The sequence below is a fragment of the Aegilops tauschii genome, chromosome 5 (genome assembly GCF_002575655.3).
Source record: "Aegilops tauschii subsp. strangulata cultivar AL8/78 chromosome 5, Aet v6.0, whole genome shotgun sequence".
Classification (NCBI taxonomy): Eukaryota; Viridiplantae; Streptophyta; class Magnoliopsida; order Poales; family Poaceae; genus Aegilops; species Aegilops tauschii.
In genome coordinates this window covers 220,998,081-221,017,171 of record NC_053039.3, presented here as the reverse complement: position 1 = coordinate 221,017,171, position 19,091 = coordinate 220,998,081, and positions in this window count along the sequence as shown.

Below are 19,091 nucleotides of genomic sequence, written 5' to 3'. Positions count from 1 at the left end.
CTCCCAGAACCTAATCTCCGATCCATCTTAAATGGCGAAGGATCCATAGCGAAAGAAATGTTTCTTCGTTGCCATGAGACCAGCCCAAAGTGTGAGTCCCCAGGCCCAATATACTTGGGACACAGCCTTTGAGCCCACATATTTTTCTTCTTAGGAGGGTTTGTGAAAGTGCTTGTTAGTGACTAGAGAGGGGGTGAATAGGTGATTTTTATGGAAGTCTTCAAAACACGGGGTCTTTGAAGACAAACTGATGAAATGAACCTATTGATATGCAGCGGAAGATAGACTACACTAGACAATCCATAGTCAAGTAAGCATATAGTGAAAGTACAAAGACTATCAGCAGCTAGGTAGTATGGATCATAATGGAAGATAGTATGAAGCCAAACAGGTAATACTCTTCACACAGCGAAGTCAATCAGATCAGACAGGCAAGCACTGACTTCACGAATACAAACTGAAAGGTAAAGGAAGTTGGGGACAGAACCAGTTGCTTGGTGAAGACAGAGATTTGGTAGACCAGTTCCAGTTGCTGTGACAAATGTACGTCTGGTTAGGGAGGCTGGTATTGAACTCAGAAGACCGTGTCTTCACCTTATTCCCCTTGAGCTAAGGACACCCAGTCCTCGCACAATCACTCTGGTAAGTCTTCAAGGTAGACTTCCAAACCTTCACAAAGTTCATTCACCGGCGATCCACAATGGCTCTTGGATGCTCAGAACGCGACGCCTAACCGGCTGGAGGATTCCCAGTCCTCAAGTGCAACAAGTCTTCAGGTCATGCGGACAGAAAGACTTCAGTGATGCCTAACACTCTTTGGCTCTGGGTGTTTTGGGCTTTGTCCTCGCAAGGATCTCTCTCTCAAAAGCCATGTACTAACTCTGAGCAGCCACCAATTTATGGTGTAGGGGTGGGCTATTTATAGCCAGGAGGCAACCCAACCTGATATGTCTGAAATGACCCTGGGTCACTAAGGAACCGACACGTGTCCAACGGTCGGATTTCAAACACACGCGACAGCTTGACTTGGGCTACAAGCAAAGCTGACTCATCCAGCTCCGGATAAGATTTGCTCTCATTGTCTTCGCTCGAAGACATAGGATTTTTGGTTAAGCATCACATCAGTCACTCTGACTTTGTTCACTTGGACCCCACTTAATAATACGGTGGTTCCTATGACTCAATAAAGAAGAAAGGGAAGCTACGAAACAACTATGTCTTCGCACTCCATAGTCTTCAAGTGAATGTCTTCACATGTCATAATCTTCATCGTGAATGTCTTCACGAAACACCATTGTCTTCAATGTCTTCACACATTTTTAGGGGTCATCTCTGGTAGGTAAACCGAATCAATAAGGGACTACTACCTGTGTTATCCTGCAATTCTCACAAACACATTAGTCCCTCAACCAAGTTTGTCGTCAATACTCCAAAACCAACTAGGGGTGGCACTAGATGCACTTACAATCTCGCCCTTTTTGGTGATTGATGACAAAATGGTTAAAGTTTTCAATGGGGATAAAAGTATATGAAAGTTAAAGATCAAAGTCATTATCTTCATAAGTTGTAAACGGCTCTCCCTGAAGATGTGCATATAAATAGTTTGCTTTTGAATGAAAATGCACATGGCCGGTTTTACTTTGTGGAGATCCTCTTCAACTTACGAAGACAATTCATCATGCATATATAAGAATAGCAAAGATAATGACATGCACAATGAGAAATGGGCGTCTGCAGAATGACTTCATGCGGAATTTATCATCGCATCACAAAGTAGCAGCAAGAGTAGCAGACGACCATCAAGTTTAAGTGTTACAACTCAAGAGCCAAATAGTTTCAAAACGAGAGTTGTAAGACCTTAGCAAAAAATAATGCAGCCACCCCATATGGATCTGCTTGAAGACTATAAACCTCATATGCTTCTCCCCCTTTTGTAAGTAAGAACCAAAAAGGTATGAAGACATAGAGGATCTACTCGTTCCCAGTTGGAGACGATGTTGGAGCAGGGTCGACATTGGAGTTGGGCGGTGCAGATGGGTCTGAAGTAGAATCATGGCGCAGTGAAGCCAGAGTTGGAGAAGTGGCGTCATCTTCTTCATCGACGACTCTCGCAACAACAGTTGTAGCCGAAGACGAATGTTCAAATCTTCAATTGGAGGTGTGCAACGCCAACTTGCAGATTGCGAAGGCCTGGAGTCAAACTTCAAGCTCTCGGTGAAGCCATCTTCGTGAAGATCATCTTCAGAGTAGAGCAATGTGAGGCTCTTCCAGGATCGTCGACAGGCTTGATGCGCGATGAATGAGTTCTTGGTGGCCAAGTTGCGAATGCGATTTACATCAACCAAGAGACTCTGCATTTGACGCTTCAGCCAGTCATGATGCCTATCCTGCTTTTGATGTAGAGAAACCAGAAGCTCAAGGTCGTTGAGGACACGGGGACGCTTCTGAGGTCTTTGAGCAATTGTGCTTGCAGTGGCTTCGGTATTGGCACGGTGCAGTAGACGCAAGTTGCCAGCTAAAGGATAAGCAGGTGTAGCAGAATTTGGCACATGAATGCCTTCAATTGGCTGTGTGAAGCTTTGGAATTCTGCAATTTGAAGATGGAGTGGCTTCTTTGCTGGCTCAATGTAAATGGCTTCAAAGGACATATCAACATCACGCAAAAATACAACGTGGTTGCTGTTGGGGAATGTAGCATGCAATTTCAAAAAAAATCATATGCTCACGCAAGATCTATCTAGGAGATGCATAGCAACGAGAGGGGAGAGTATGTCCACGTACCCTCGTAGCCCGAAAGCGGAAGCGTTAGATTAACGCGGTTGATGTAGTCGAACGTCTTCACGATCCAACCGATCTTAGTACCGAACATACGGCACCTCCGTGTTTAGCACACGTTCAGCTCGATGACGTCCCTCGAACTCTTGATCCAGCAGAGGGTCGAGGGAGAGTTCCGTCAGCACGACGGCGTGGCGACGGTGATGGTGATGTGATCCGCGCAGGGCTTCACCTAAGCACTACGACGCTATGACCGGAGGAGTAAACTGTGGAGGGGGGCACCGCACACGGCTAACAGATCAATTGATGTGCCTTTGGGGTGCCCCACGCCCCCGTATATAAAGGAGGGGAGGGGGAGGCCGGCGGCCAGGAGGGGCGCGCCATGGGGGGAGCCCTACTAGGACTCCTAGTCCTAGTAGGATTCGCCCCCCTTTTACTTTCTCCACAAGAGGGAAAAGGAAGGAGAGGGAGAGGGAGAGGGAGAAGGGGGCGCCGCCCCCTCCACCTAGTCCAATTCGGACTGCCATGGGGGGGCGACCACCCCTTGCAGCCCTCCTCTCCCTCCACTAAGGCCCAATATTTCCCCGGGGGGGGCTCCGGTAACCCCTCGGTACTCCGGTAAAATATCCAAACCACTGGAAACCATTTCGATGTCCGAATACTACCTTACAATATATGAATCTTCACCTCTCGACCATTTCGATACTCCTCGTCATGTCCGTGATCTCATCCGAGACTCCGAAAAAACTTCGGTCACCAAAACACGTAACTCGTAATACAAATCGTCATCGAACGTTAAGCGTGCTGACCCTATGGGTTTGAGAACTATACAGACATGACCGAGACACATCTCCGGTCAATAACCAATAACGGAACCTGGATGCTCATATTGGTTCCTACATATTCTACGAAGATCTTTATTAGTCAAACCGCATAACAATATATGTCATTCTCTTTGTCATCGGTATGTTACTTGCCCGAGATTCGATCGTCGGTATCATCATACCTAGTTCAATCTCGTTACCGGCAAGTCTCTTTACTTGTTCTGTAATGCATCATCCTGCAACTAACTCATTAGTCACATTTCTTGCAAGGCTTATAGTGATGTTCATTACCGAGAGGGCCCAGATATACCTCTTCGATACTCGGAGTGACAAATTATAATCTTGATCTATGCCAACCCAACAAACACCTTCGGAGACATTTGTAGAGCATCTTTATAATCACCCAGTTACGTTGTGACGTTTGATAGCACACAAGGTGTTCCTCCAGTATTCGGGAGTTGCATAATCTCATAGTCAGAGGAATATGTATAAGTCATGAAGAAAGCAATAGCAATAAAACTAAACGATCTTATGCTAAGCTAACGGATGTGATCCCGTTCATAGAATGACAACACATGTCTATGGTTAGGAAACTTAACCATCTTTGATTAACGAGCTAGTCAAGTAGAGGCATACTAAGGACACTCTGTTTTGTCTATGTATTCACACATGTACTAAGTTTCCGGTTAATACAATTCTAGCATGAATAATAAAAATTTATCATGATATAAGGAAATATAAATAACAATTCTATTATTGTCTCTAGGGCATATTTCCTTCAGTCTCCCACTTGCACTAGAGTCAATAATCTAGATTACATAGTGATGATTCTAACACCCATGGAGTCTTGGTGCTGATCATGTTTTGCTCATGGAAGAGGCTTAGTCAACGGGTCTACAATATTCAGATCCGTATGTATTTTGCAAATCTCTATGTCTCCCTCCTTGACTTGATCGCAGATGGAATTGAAGCGTCTCTTGATGTGTTTGGTTCTCTTGTGAAATTTGGATTCCTTTGCCAAGGCAATTGCTCCAGTATTGTCACAAAAGATTTTCATTAGACCCGATGCACTAGGTATTACACCTAGATCGGATATGAACTCCTTCATCCAGACTGCTTCATTTGTTGCTTCTGAAGCAGCTATGTACTCTGCTTCACACGTAGATCCCGCCACGACGCTCTTCTTGGAACTGCACCAACTTACAGCTCCACCATTCAATATAAATACGTATCCGGTGTGTGACTTAGAGTCATCCAGATCAGTGTCAAAGCTTGCATCGACGTAAGCATTTACGACAAGATCTTTGTCACCTCCATAAACGAGAAACATATCCTTAATCCTTTTCAGGTATTTCAGGATGTTCTTGACCGTTGTCCAGTGATCCACTCCTGGATTACTTTGGTACCTCCTTGCTAAACTTATTGCAAGGCATACATCAGGTCTGGTACACAACATTACATACATGATAGAACCTATGGCTGAGGCATAGGGAATGACTTTCATTTTCTCTCTATCTTCTGCAGTGGTCGGGCATTGAGTCTGACTCAACTTAACACCCTGTAACATAGGCAAGAACCCTTTCTTTGACTGATCCATTTTGAACTTCTTCAAAACTTTATCAAGGTATGTGCTTTGTGAAAGTCCAATTAAGCGTCTTGATCTATCTCTATAGATCTTGATGCCCAATATATAAACAGCTTCACCGAGGTCTTTCATTGAAAAATTCTTATTCAAGTATCCTTTTATGCTATCCAGAAATTCTGTATTATTTCCAATCAACAATATGTCATCCACATATAATATTAGAAATGCTACAGAGCCCCCACTCACTTTCTTGTAAATACGGGCTTGTCCAAAAGTCTATATAAAACCATATGCTTTAATCACACTATCAAAGCGTATATTCCAACTCCGAGAGGCTTGCACCAGTCCATAAGTGGATCGTTGGAGCTTGCACACTTTGTTAGCACCTTTAGGATCGACAAAACCTTATGGTTGCATCGTATACAACTCTTCTTTAAGAAATCCATTAAGGAATGCAGTTTTGACATCCATTTGCCAAATTTCATAATCATAAAATGCGGCAATTGCTAAAATGATTCGGACAGACATAAGCATTGTTACGAGTGAGAAGGTCTCATCGTAGTCAACTCCTTGAACTTGTCGAAAACCTTTTGCAACAAGTCGAGCTTTGTAGACAGTAACATTACCGTCAGCGCCAGTCTTCTTATTGAAGATCCATTTATTATCTATGGCTTGCCGATCATCGGGAAAGTCAACCACAGTCCACACTTTGTTTTCATACATGGATCCCATCTCAGATTTCATGGCCTCAAGCCATTTCGTGGAATCTGGGCTCATCATTGCATCCTCATAGTTCGTAGGTTCGTCATGGTCATGTAACATGACCTCCAGAACTGGATTACCGTACCACTCTGGTGTGAATCATACTCTGGTAGACCTACAAGGTTCGGTAGTCACTTGATCTGAAGTTTCATGATCATCATCATTAGCTTCCTCACTAATTGGTGTAGGAATCACTGGAACTGATTTCTATGATGAACTACTTTCCAATTCGGGAGAAGGTACAATTACCTCATCAAGTTCTACTTTCCTCCCACTCACTTCTTTCGAGAGAAACTCCTTCTCTAGAAAGGATCCATTCTTAGCAACGAATATCTTGCCTTTGGATCAGTGATAGAAGGTGTACCCAACAGTTTCCTTTGGGTATCCTATGAAGACACATTTCTCCGACTTGGGTTCGAGCTTATCAGGTTGAAGCTTTTTCACATAAGCATCACAGCCCCAAACTTTAAGAAACGACAGCTTAGGTTTCTTGCTAAACCACAGTTCATATGGTGTCGTCTCAACGGATTTAGATGGTGCCTTATTTAACGTGAATGCAGCCGTCTCTAAAGCATAACCCCAAAACGATAGCGGTAAATCGGTAAGAGACATCATAGATCGCACCATATCTAATAAAGTACGGTTACGACGTTTGGACACGCCATTACGCTATGGTGTTCCAGGTGGCGTGAGTTGTGAAACTATTCCACATTGTTTCAAATGAAGAACAAACTCATAACTCAAATAATCACCTCCACGATCAGACCGTAGAAACTTTATTTTCTTGTTACGATGATTTTTCACTTCACTCAGAAATTCTTTGAACTTTTCAAATGTTTCAGACTTATGTTTCATTAAGTAGATATACCCATATCTGCTCAAATCATCTGTGAAGGTCAGAAAAATAACGATACCCGCCGCGAGCCTGAACACTCATTGGGCCGCATACATCAGCATGTATTATTTCCAATAAGTCAGTGGCTCGCTCCATCGTTCCGGAGAACGGAGTTTTAGTCATCTTGCCCATGAGGCATGGTTCACAAGCATCAAGTGATTCCAAAAGCCCATTAGCATGGAGTTTCTTCATGCGCTTTACACCAATATGACCTAAACGGTAGTGCCACAAATAAGTTGCACTATCATTATTAACTTTGCATCTTTTGGCTTCAATATTATGAATATGTGTATCACTACGATCGAGATTCGACAAAAATAGACCACTCATCAAGGGTGCATGACCATAAAAGATATTACTCATATAAATAGAACAACCATTATTCTCTGATTTAAATGAATAATCGTCTCGCATCAAACAAGATCCAGATATAATGTTCATGCTCAAGGCTGCCACCAAATAACAATTATTCAGGTCTAAAACTAATCCGACGGTAGATGTAGAGGTAGCGTGCCGACGGCGATCACATCAACCTTGGAACCATTTCCGACGTGCATCGTCACCTCGTCCTTAGCCAATCTTCGTTTAATCCGTAGGCCCTATTTCGAGTTGCAGATATGAGCAACAGAACCAGTATCAAATACCCAGGCGCTACTACGAGCATTAGTAAGGTACACATCAATAACATTGATATAAAATATACCTTTCACTTTGCCATCCTTCTTATCCGCCAAATACTTGGGGCAGTTCCGCTTCCAGTGACCAGTCCCTTTCTGGTAGAAGCACTCAGTTTCAGGCTTAGGTCCGGACTTGGGCTTCTTCCTTTGAGCAGCAACTTGCTTGTTGTGCTTCTTGAAGTTCCCCTTCTTACCTTTGCCCTTTTTCTTGAAACTAGCAGTCTTGTTAACCATCAAAACTTGATGCTCCTTCTTGATTTCTACCTCCGCAGCCTTTAGCATCGCGAAGAGCTCGGGAATTGTCTTTTCCATCCCTTGCATATTATAGTTCATTACGAAACCTTTATAGCTTGGTGGCAGTGATTGAAGAACTCTGTCAATGACACTATCATCAGGAAGATTAACTCCCAGCTGAGTCAAGTGGTTATGGTACCCAGACATTCTGAGTATGTGTTCACTGACAGACCTATTCTCCTCCATCTTGGAGCTATAGAACTTGTTGGAGACTTCATATCTCTCAACTCGGGCATTTGCTTGAAATATTAGCTTCAACTCCTGGAACATCTCATATGCTCCATGACGTTCAAAACGTCTTTGAAGTCCTGATTCTAAGCCGTAAAGCATGGCAAACTGAAATATCGATTAGTCCTCAACTTTAGTCTGCCAAACGTTCATAATGTCCGGAGTTGCTCCTGCAGCGGGTCCTGCACCTAGCGGTGCTTCCAGGATGTAATTCTTTTGTGCAGCAATGAGTATAATCCTCAAGTTACGGACCCAGTCCGTGTAGTTGCTACCATCATCTTTCAACTTAGCTTTCTCTAGGAACGCATTAAAATTCAAGGGAACGGTAGCACGGGCCACTGATCTACGACAACATAGATATGCAAAAACTATCAGGACTAAGTTCATGATAAATTAAAATTCAATTAATCATATTACTTAAGAACTCCCACTTAGATAGAAATCCCTCTAGTCATCTAAATGATCACGTGAGCCATATCAACTAAACCGTGTCTGATCATCACGTGACATGGAGTAGTTTTCAATGGTGAACATCACTATATGATTCACATTCGACCTTTCGGCCTTTCGGCCTCAGTGTTCCGAGGCCATATTTGCATATGCTAGGCTTGTCAAGTTTAACCCGAGTATTCTGCACGTGCAAAACTGGCTTGCACCCGTTGTATGTGAATGTAGAGCTTATCACACCCGATCATAACGTGGTGTCTCGGCACGACGAACTATAGCAACGGTGCATACTCAGGGAGAACACTTGTACCTTTAAATTTAGTGAGGGATCATCTTATAATGCTACCGCTGTACTAAGCAAAATAAGATGCATAAAGGATAAACATCACATGCAATCAAACTATGTGACATGATATGGCCATCATCATCTTGTGCCTTTGATCTCCATCTCCAAAGCACCGTCATGATCTCCATCGTCACCGGCTTGACACCTTGATCTCCATCGTAGCATCGTTGTCGTCTCGCCAACTATTGCTTCTACGACTATCGCTGCCGCTTAGTGATAAAGTAAAGCAATTACATGGCGATTGCATTTCATACAATAAAGCGACAACCATAAGGCTCCTGCCAGTTGCCAATAACTTTTACAAAACATGATCATCTCATACAACAATTTATATCTCATCACGTCTTGACCATATCACATCACAACATGCCCTGCAAAAACAACTTAAACGTCCTCTACTTTGTTGTTGCAAGTTTTACGTGGCTGCTACGGGCTTCTAGCAAGAACCGTTCTTACCTACGCATCAAAACCACAATGATTTTTCGTCAAGTGTGTTGTTTTAACCTTCAACAAGGACCGGCCGTACTCAAACTCGATTCAACTAAAGTTGGAGAAACAGACACCCGCCAGCCACCAGTGTGCGAAGCACGTCGGTAGAACCGGTCTAATGAACGTGGTCATGTAATGTTGGTCCGGGCCGCTTCATTCAACAATACCGCCGAATCAAAATAAGACGTTGGTGGTAAGCAGTATGACTATTATCGCCCACAACTCATTGTGTTCTACTCGTGCATATCATCTACGCATAGACCTAGCTCGGATGCCACTGTTGGGGAACGTAGCATGTAATTTCAAAAAAAACCACGCTCACGCAAGATCTATCTAGGAGATGCATAGAAACGAGAGGGGAGAGTATGTCCACGTACCCTCATAGACCGAAAGCGGAAGCATTAGGTTAACGCGGTTGATGTAGTCAAACGTCTTCACGATCCAACCGATCTTAGTACTGAACGTACGGCACCTCCGTGTTCAGCACACGTTCAGCTCGATGAGTCCCTCGAACTCTTGATCCAGCAGAGGGTCGAGGGAGAGTTCCGTCAGCACGACAGTGTGGCGATGGTGATGGTGACGTGATCCGTGTAGGGCTTCGCCTAAGCACTACGATGCTATGACCGGTGGAGTAAACTATGGAGGGGGGCACCGCACACGGCTAAGAGCTCAATTGATGTGCCTTTGGGGTGCTCCCCGCCCCATATATAAAGGAGGGGAGGAGGAGGCCGGCGGCCAGGAGGGGCGCGCCATAGGGGGAGGCCCACTAGGACTCCTAGTCCTAGTAGGATTCCCCCCCTTCCTTTCTCCACCGGAGGGAAAAGGAAGGAGAGGGAGAGGGGGAGGGAAAGGGGGGCGCCGCCCCCTCCCCCTAGTCCAATTCGGACTGCCATGGGGGCGTGCGACCACCCCTTGCGGCCCTCCTCTCTCTCCACTAAGGCCTACTAAGGCCCAATATTTCCCCCGGGGGGTTCCGGTAACCCCTCGGTACTTCGGTAAAATATCCGAACCACTCGAAACCATTCTGATGTCTGAATACTACCTTAGAATGTGCCAGAGAGTACGCCTTAGAATGTGATAAACTGTGTGGGGCAAGTACTCAAGGTCCTTAACAAAGAACTCCTTGGGGTATTCGGCGTCATGGGGCAATGGCTTCATCATGCTCAGCATCTGGCTCATGTTGGGCTCTAGCTTCTGGAATATGCTTTGCAGTTCATTCTGATGAAGCTGACAACCAAGTTCAAACAACTCACCCGGAGTGGGCAGGGAAGTAAGCTCAATGATGTCCTGAGCTTTGGCTTCATGATGAATGTCGCCTGTCATCCACTCAAGGATCCAAGTCTTCGGATCCCTGTTGTAGCCTCGAATATGCAATGTGGCATAGAATTGTAGCAGAAGCTCTTCGTTCCAGTGCTCCTTGTTAGTCACAAATGGTAGCAGCCCAACGTCCCTGAAACCTTTGGAGAGGGACTGGTCTATTCCATGTAGTCATCATCAAGCACTGGAGTGGTGACTTGTGTCGGATCACGGGTTCCGGCAAAACCCTCAAGGTTCGAACACTGGGGTGCGCGCGAAGATTTCCTCCCTACCGATCCACGTCCTAACAGGCTAAGATCTCAAGAACGAACTCGATGAACTCACAACACAAGGGACACAAGATTTATACTGGTTCGGGCCACCGTTGTGGTGTAATACCCTACTCCAGTGTGGTGGTGGTGGATTGCCTCTCGGGTTGATGATGAACAGTGCAAGGGGAAGAACAACCTCCTGAGGTTGAGGTGTTCTTGTGCTCGGTGTGTGGCTAAGCATTAGGTGAGATGCCTCTCAATGAGTTCTCCCCTACGGTGGTGGCTAGTTCTACTTATATAGGCCCTGGTCCTCTCCCCAAATATTGAGCGGGAAGGGATCCAACAACGGCCAATTTGAAAGGGGACAGCTAGTATAGCTTATCCTGACAAAAGCGGTCTTCGCCTGCAAAAGGCTCTGGTGGTGACGCCGCCTTGGGCTCCATGGTGACCTCCGTCTTGCTGTCCTGCTGGTCTTGGTCTCGTTGCACTGATATGGAAACCTTTGCTTGACACCTCGGTACTCTGCGCTTGCGCTTGCTCCCTTAGCACGAAAGGGGAAACAAGGACACTACGCGCGCTGGCGCCCGCCTGGAGCCCGCCTGATCTCGATCGTCATGGCTCACGTCACGAGAACCTCGCGAGGTTTGCCCTGCCTTGATCTCTCCGCTCCTCACGAGGCAACCTGGTGAGGCCGCTCCTAAGGAGGTCTTGTGTCGTCCGCCTTGAGGGAGTCCTGGATTAGGGGTCCTCAGACAGCCGGACTATATCCTTTGGCCGGACTGTTGGACTATGAAGATACAAGATTGAAGACTCCGTCCCGTGTCCGGATGGGACTCTCCTTGGCGTGGAAGGCAAGCTTGGCAATACAGATATGTAGATCTCCTCCCCTATAACCGACTCTGTGTAACCCTAGCCCTCTCCGGTGTCTATATAAACCGGAGGGTTTAGTCCGTAGGACAACAACAATCATACCATAGGCTAGCTTCTAGGGTTTAGCCTCTACGATCTCGTGGTAGATCAACTCTTGTAATACTCATATCATCAAGATCAATCAAGTAGGAAGTAGGGTATTACCTCCATCGAGAGGGCCCGAACCTGGGTAAACATTGTGTCCCCCGCCTCCTGTTACCATCCACCTTAGACGCACAGTTCGGGACCCCCTACCCGAGATCCGCCGGTTTTGACACCGACATTGGTGCTTTCATTGAGAGTTCCACTGTGTCGTCATCATATGGCTTGATGGCTCGTCTCGTTGTCAAGGACAACATTACCTCTGGGGGAGCCCTAGCTGTAGGCCAAACTCTCTGACTTGGCGGCTTCGGCATGACCGCCCGCTCGGCCATTGCACCGACGATGACTTCTCGGGTCATCGAAAATAGCCTCCGCGTCGGCTCGGAATTCGCCGAGCAGATGGATCCAATGGAGCTCTCTTCCTTGAACGAGCTCTTGGATCGTGTCGCCGCCTTGGGTGTCGCTACGGACTATGATCGGATCGGGCTTAAACCCGACCAAAGGGAGATTAACTCTCCGCCGGTTACCCATCAGATAGCGGTGGTGGAGGAGCAACATAGCAGTTCTTCCTCTATCTTGAGGACAAACTATGTCCGGATTCCTGAGCTCTCCGAGCCGGATACCCGTCTACGGGAGGACATGGCCCAAGCTTTGAACCCAGAATCAGACAGCGGGCCAAACCCATTGGGCAACATCCCGGAGCCCGAACTTCCAAGATCAGAAACTCCTCCGCCCCTGGGTCTCAGATCGGGTCAGGGTTCGGACTTAAATCCACCCACCCACCCAGATATAAGCGATCTTTCCCACATTAGACAAGAGCCCCAAGAGACAGTACATCACTATTGGGCCATATTCCTCCTTGCAATGAACAAGGTCAAGGGTCGCGAGGAAGACGCAATATCATTCTTTTGCAATAATTGCACGGACAAGGGAATCCTCAACGCCATAAGTCGCCGTGACATAGCACACTTCGCTGACTTGGCGGCCATAGTACAGAAGTACTATGCGATGGAAAGCACCTGGAAAACCCAAACAAAAGTCTGGGATCCTCCGGCTCTCACAAAACCCCCCGTCTGAACTAAAAGGGTGTACTCTCGTAAGTCACCCGATCCAATTACAAAGAAACAAAAGCCCACTACAGGGCGCGGAACCGTATTGGAGGGATGGCTTAATGGGCCATGCAAAATTCATAGTACAGCGGATACCATGCCAACACACAGCCTTAGAGCATGTTGGGTACTCCGGCAGGTGGCCAAGAGCGGTGAGGATCTCCTCATCAACAATACCGCAGAGCACCAACCCGCGGAAAACAACAATACAGTATTGACAGTCTTTGAGACCTTCGCCTCAAATAATAGGTGTAAGCGAGCACTCCGCAGCCTTGCCGAAGTCTGCCATGTGGCAGCAGTAAATCCATGGAGCGACACGGCTATAACCTTCAATGCCAGCGACGAACCTAAATTCCGAAAAGCCCGAGCACCAGCCGCCTTGGTTCTTAGCCCAATTGTGGACGGCTTCCGGCTTACTAAAGTGCTCATGGACGGCGGCAGCGGATTAAACCTCATCTATGAGGAGACTCTTCAAAAAATGGAAATAGACAAAAGCTGCATTGAGCAAAGTAGCACGACCTTCAGAGGAATCATCCCTAGTCGGGAGGCATGATGCACTGGGAAAATCACACTAGATGTGGTATTCGGCACGCCGGGGAATTATAGGTCCGAAGAAATCACATTCCAAGTGGCCCCGTTCAATAGCGGATACCACGCCCTTCTAGGGCGGGAGGCATTCACGATCTTCCAAGCTATACCCCATTACGGGTACATGAAGCTCAAAATGCCCGGGCCCAATGGAATCATCACTCTAGCTAGTGATCCAGACATAGCACTCCGTGCCGAAAATAAAACAGCCGCACTGGCCCTCGAGGCGTTATCCGAAGCCCTCGCGGCCGAAGAATTAACTGCGCTACGCTCCACAGTGGACAGGGACGACGTGATACTCGACAAAAGATCCAAGTCCACCTCTTTTAAACCAGCGGATGAAATAGTCAAATTCCAAGTCCACCCAACAAACCCTACCAAAACAGCATCCATCGGGGCACAATTAAACCCCACAGTACACGCCGCACTACGGGAGTTCTTGCGCGAAAATTGGGACATCTTCGCCTGGCATCCTTCAGACATGCCAGGAATCCCACGCACGCTGGCCGAGCATAGCCTTAACATTCTAAAGGGGTTCAAGCCGGTCAAGTAGACTCTTCGGCGTTTCTCTGAACCTAAGCGGCAAGCCATGGGAGAGGAGCTAGCCAAGTTACTGGAGGCCGGATTCATTAGAGAAATAAAACATTTGGACTGGCTAGCAAACCTGGTGATGGTACCAAAGAAGGATAAATCCTGGCGCCTATGTGTTGATTTCAAGGACCTTAACAAGGCTTGCCCCAAGGATCCCTTCCCCCTCCCCCGCATCGATCAAATTATAGACGCTACCGCAGGACAAGACTCATTGTGTTTCCTCGACGCATACTCCGGATACCATCAAATTAAGAAGGTGGAGTCCGATCAAGCCGCAACAGCGTTTATCACTCCATACGGCCCCTTCTGTTTTAACACCATGCCTTTCGGACTCAAAAACGCTGGTGCAACCTATCAACGCATGATCCAGACATGCCTAGAAACACAAATCGGCAAAACAGTGGAGGCATACGTAGACGACGTGGTCATTAAAACCAGACACGTCGAATCCTTAATAGACGACTTGAAGCTCACGTTCGATAACCTCCGAACATACGACATCAAGCTCAATCCGAAAAAATGTCTCTAATAGAGGAATTGAAGCAAACCCGGCTAAAATCCGAGCTATGTCACAGTTGGCTATCCCAACAGACCTCAAGCAAATCCAGAAACTAACTGGATGCGTGGCTGCCTTAAGCCGCTTTATCTCCCGATTAGGAGAAAAGGCACTACCTCTTTATCGCCTTCTTCGACGCACCGAACACTTCGAGTGGACGGATGCGGCCACGACTGGATTGGAAGAAATAAAAGCTGTTTTGGCCACCAACCCAATCTTGGCCGCGCCAAATGTTGGCGAACCAATGCTGTTCTATATAGCGGCAACTCACCAAGTTGTAAGCGCAGTGCTCGTCGTTGAACGAGAGACGGACGGACATAAGTTCCCACTTCAAAAGCCGGTATACTATGTATCCACTGTCCTCACTCCATGCAAATCACGGTACCCACATTATCAAAAGATAGCATACGCGGTCTTCATGGCATCCCGGAAACTACGACACTACTTTCAAGAGTGTTCAATTACGGTGGCCTCTGAAGTACCACTCAACGACATAATAAACAACCGCGATGCCACGGGCCGGATTGCTAAATGGGCCATTGAGCTCCTCCCATTCGACATAATATACAAACCATGGCGAGCCATTAAGTCACAAGTACTGGCTGATTTTGTCGCCGAATGGACAGAAGCCGAACTCCCTAAAGAGTACGGCACATACTCCAATTGGATCATGCACTTTGACGGCTCTAAAATGCTGGCTGGTCTGGGGGCTGGTGTCATCCTAACATCCCCACCGGAGATACAGTCCAATATGTACTTCAAATACTATACACAGACTCCAACAATGCAGCAGAATACGAGCCCTGTTACATGGTCTCCGGATGGCAGTCTCCATGGGCATTCAACGCCTAGAGGTGCGTGGGGATTCGAACCTCGCAATATCTCAAATAAATGGAGACTTCGACGCCAAGGATCCAAAAATAGTGGCTTATCGCAACGCTGTCCTCGAAATGTCAGCTCGGTTCAAGGGGCTTGAATTCCACCATGTGGTTCAGGAAAACAACCAGGCGGCAGATATCCTTGCCCGCATCGGCGCTAAGCGCGACCCTGTCCCACCTAATATCTTCTTGGAAAGGCTGTTTAAGCCATCTCTGGTATGGGAAGGAGAGACCGGAAATAATAGTCCGAACCCGGACACAACGGCAGATCCCGAACACCCTGACGTAATCAGAGGCTCTACCACCGAAATAACACCTTCCGCCCACGTGATTATGGCTGTCATCGCCCCGTGGACAGAGCCCTTCTTGGCCTACCTAACTAGGCAGAAACTACCTGAGGACCCAAACGAGGCACATTGCATTGTGCGGTGGTCTAAAGCCTACAAGGTCCACGAGGGAGAACTTTATAAGAAAAGCACTACCGGAGTCCTTCAAAGGTGCATCTCCGAAGAGGAAGGACGGCAACTTTTGGCAGAAATTCACGCTGGACTTGGCGGCCACCATGTCGCAGCCCGGGCCCTTCTAAGCAAGGCCTTCCGTACAGGTTTTTACTGGCCGACGGCCCGAGCAAACGCACAGGATCTCGTTCAACGATGCGTCAGTTGCCAGCTTTTTGCAAATCAAAGCCATATGCCGCCTACCACTCTCCAAACAATCCCCATCACTTGGCCCTTTGCGGTCTGGGGGCTTGATATGGTCGGACCCCTCAAAGGGGGAAGCCATAAGAAAAAAAAAACTTATTGGTCATGGTGGATAAATTCACCAAATGGATAAAAGCCAAACCAGTTAAAATGGCCGAGTCCGGACCAGTGATTGACTTCATATCCGGGGTTGTAAACCGTTACGGCGTCCCCCAAGCATCATCACCGATAACGGCTCGAACTTTACAGCCGACGAGGTAAAAATTTGGTGCAGCAACATGGGCATTAAGCTCGATTATGCTTCTGTCTATCACCCGCAAACTAACGGTCAAGTCGAGCGAGCAAATGGTCTTATCATGAGCGGCATTAAACCCAGATTAGTGTGATCCTTGAAGGAATCAGATACGCACTGGGTAGAGGAGCTCGACTCCTTACTATGGGGGCTGCGGACCACGCCGAATCGCACTACCAGATACACACCTTTTTTATGGTGTACGGCGCAGAGGCGGTACTGCCCTGCGACATAATTCATGACTCACCTCGAGTGCGCATGTACGAAGAGAAAGAAGCCGAGCTTGATTGGCAGGACAGTTTTGATGCCCTGGAGGAGGAGCGTGACGTGGCAAAAGCCCGTTCCGCATTTTATCAGCAACAGGCTCGAAGGTATCAAAGCAGAGAAGTACGGGCCAAAACTTATAACGTCGGCGAACTCGTTCTACGCCTGTCGGAGAAGAAAAAGAACAAGCTCAAGCCCAAATGGGAAGGTCCCTTCGTTATTGACCAAGTTCTGACCGGTGGAGCGTATCGTCTGCGGGATGCATCGGACAATCGACTCGAGCCAAACCCATGGAACGCAACCAGACTCCGAAGGTTCTATGCCTAGTGCCGGACTCTATGTTCGTCTCCTTACCTCCGTCAATTTTTTTTATATCCGTTATCTGTCTTTTCTTTCTTTCTTTCTTCCCTTTTTCTTCAAGGCCTTAAAAGGCTAAAATGTGTCTTGAGTACACAATCTTGACGCGCTAGCCGCGCTCATTATACATGGGGGCTTCTTATACAGAAGCTTAATATAACTATTTTCCGGGCTCTATGCCCCACACAAGTGTAATTCTTCCACATGTACCTTTTTTCGCCATTATATGCATCGATATGACTTAAGTTTTGGCCAAGATGGGTTGCCTGGTTCTTGTGTTTATGCCCTACGTTCCCGTTAATTCGGCTAGGGCATAAGGGGAGCACCTCTGCGATTGTTACTGCCGGGTCAGCCGGATGTGTACCTCAGACTGGGTGAAGCCGAAAGCTAGCGTTCTTAAGGGAATATTCGGTCGGTGAACAAAAGATGACATTTATTTATTGTAATACATGCCCCCAGATGTTTATATCCTGCGTCTCTTTTCGCGGTTCGGACATGCACATTAATGCATGCGTACCCAGGGAAAGGAACCCTTAACGGAACTATTCTCCCTGGAGGATGTTTCTTACTATCCATGTAACATAACATAGCTAGTTGGGTACTTGTCTGTTCAAGCACTTATGACCCCTACGCCTGGTTTCCACGTGTACCCCGGTTTTTACATAACTGAGCGGGTATTCGGATACACTCCGGACTGTCGGGTCCAGAGGTCGAAGCGAAAAGGTCCGCCATGACAAATGATTTACAATCCGGCTAGGGACAATACATGTCACCTGAAGTACACAGTCACTTAGACTGACTAAATTCCTCTTCTATACCATCCAACAGGCTATCTAGCCTACAATCCTGTTGGGATTACTTTGCGGCTAATTGTACTTGGTCATACACCAAACTAACGGGGATCTCTTTCCCATCGGACCCCGCAGGTCCGACCTCGGCCATGTGGTTCGGGTCACCCTTGGTATATCGCGTCTTCACCATGGCCCAAGCTTCCCTTGCACCTTGTCGGCAGGCTGATATCTTCCATAATCGAAAGCGCCGCCGCGCTCCCTTGAGCTTCTCTACAAGCTCCCCCATGCCTCCTGGCAGGGAGGCGGATGGCCACAAGGCTTGGGCAATGCCCTGCATCACCTGCCGAACTTGTTCACGCAGTTGTGAGAGCTCTGGCAGAAGATCACCCGCAGACCCGGGCATCTCCTCCGCGGGACGACCCGTCAGCATGCCTGCAGACATAACTCTATTAGCCGATTTCTTCGCCGAACTCTTTAAAAGTTCGTTCAAGCACTTACTAAAAAAGCCGCGTCGAAGCCTCTTATTCTCCTTTACGGAGTCAGCAAGCTGGGCTCGAACATCTTTCAGTTCAACGCCCAGCCGGGTATTGGCGTCTTGGAGATCTTTTTCTCCCGCCTAACCTGTGTAAGCACGCGCTCGCCAGCCTTTAGCTGTCGTTGAGCATGTTGCTCATCCCCTCGCACGACCTCCGGATTCACTCCAGAGTCATCTGCAGAATCTATTGTTAGATTTGCATGTATGCCGCATACTACCTGGTACATGTCTTTCTTTGCAATAGAAATAAGTGTTACCAGATGGGGCCTTCTCGGACTCCTTCACTGCGGCAACTGTGGCCTGAAGCTGGGCTTTGCACTCCTCCAGCTCTTGAGACAACCGGGTATTCTTCTCCGTAAGAACCTATGCAAAAAATGATCCTTAAATCAGTTGTGCCAACTGTTTCAAGTCTCAGGGGCTACTGATATACATAATTATTAGATTTTCTTACCCGTATATCCTTCACGTACTGGTCCGTGGCTCTGGCAAGACCATTTTGAGCAGCTCGGATGTACGCGTCTCCTGAGT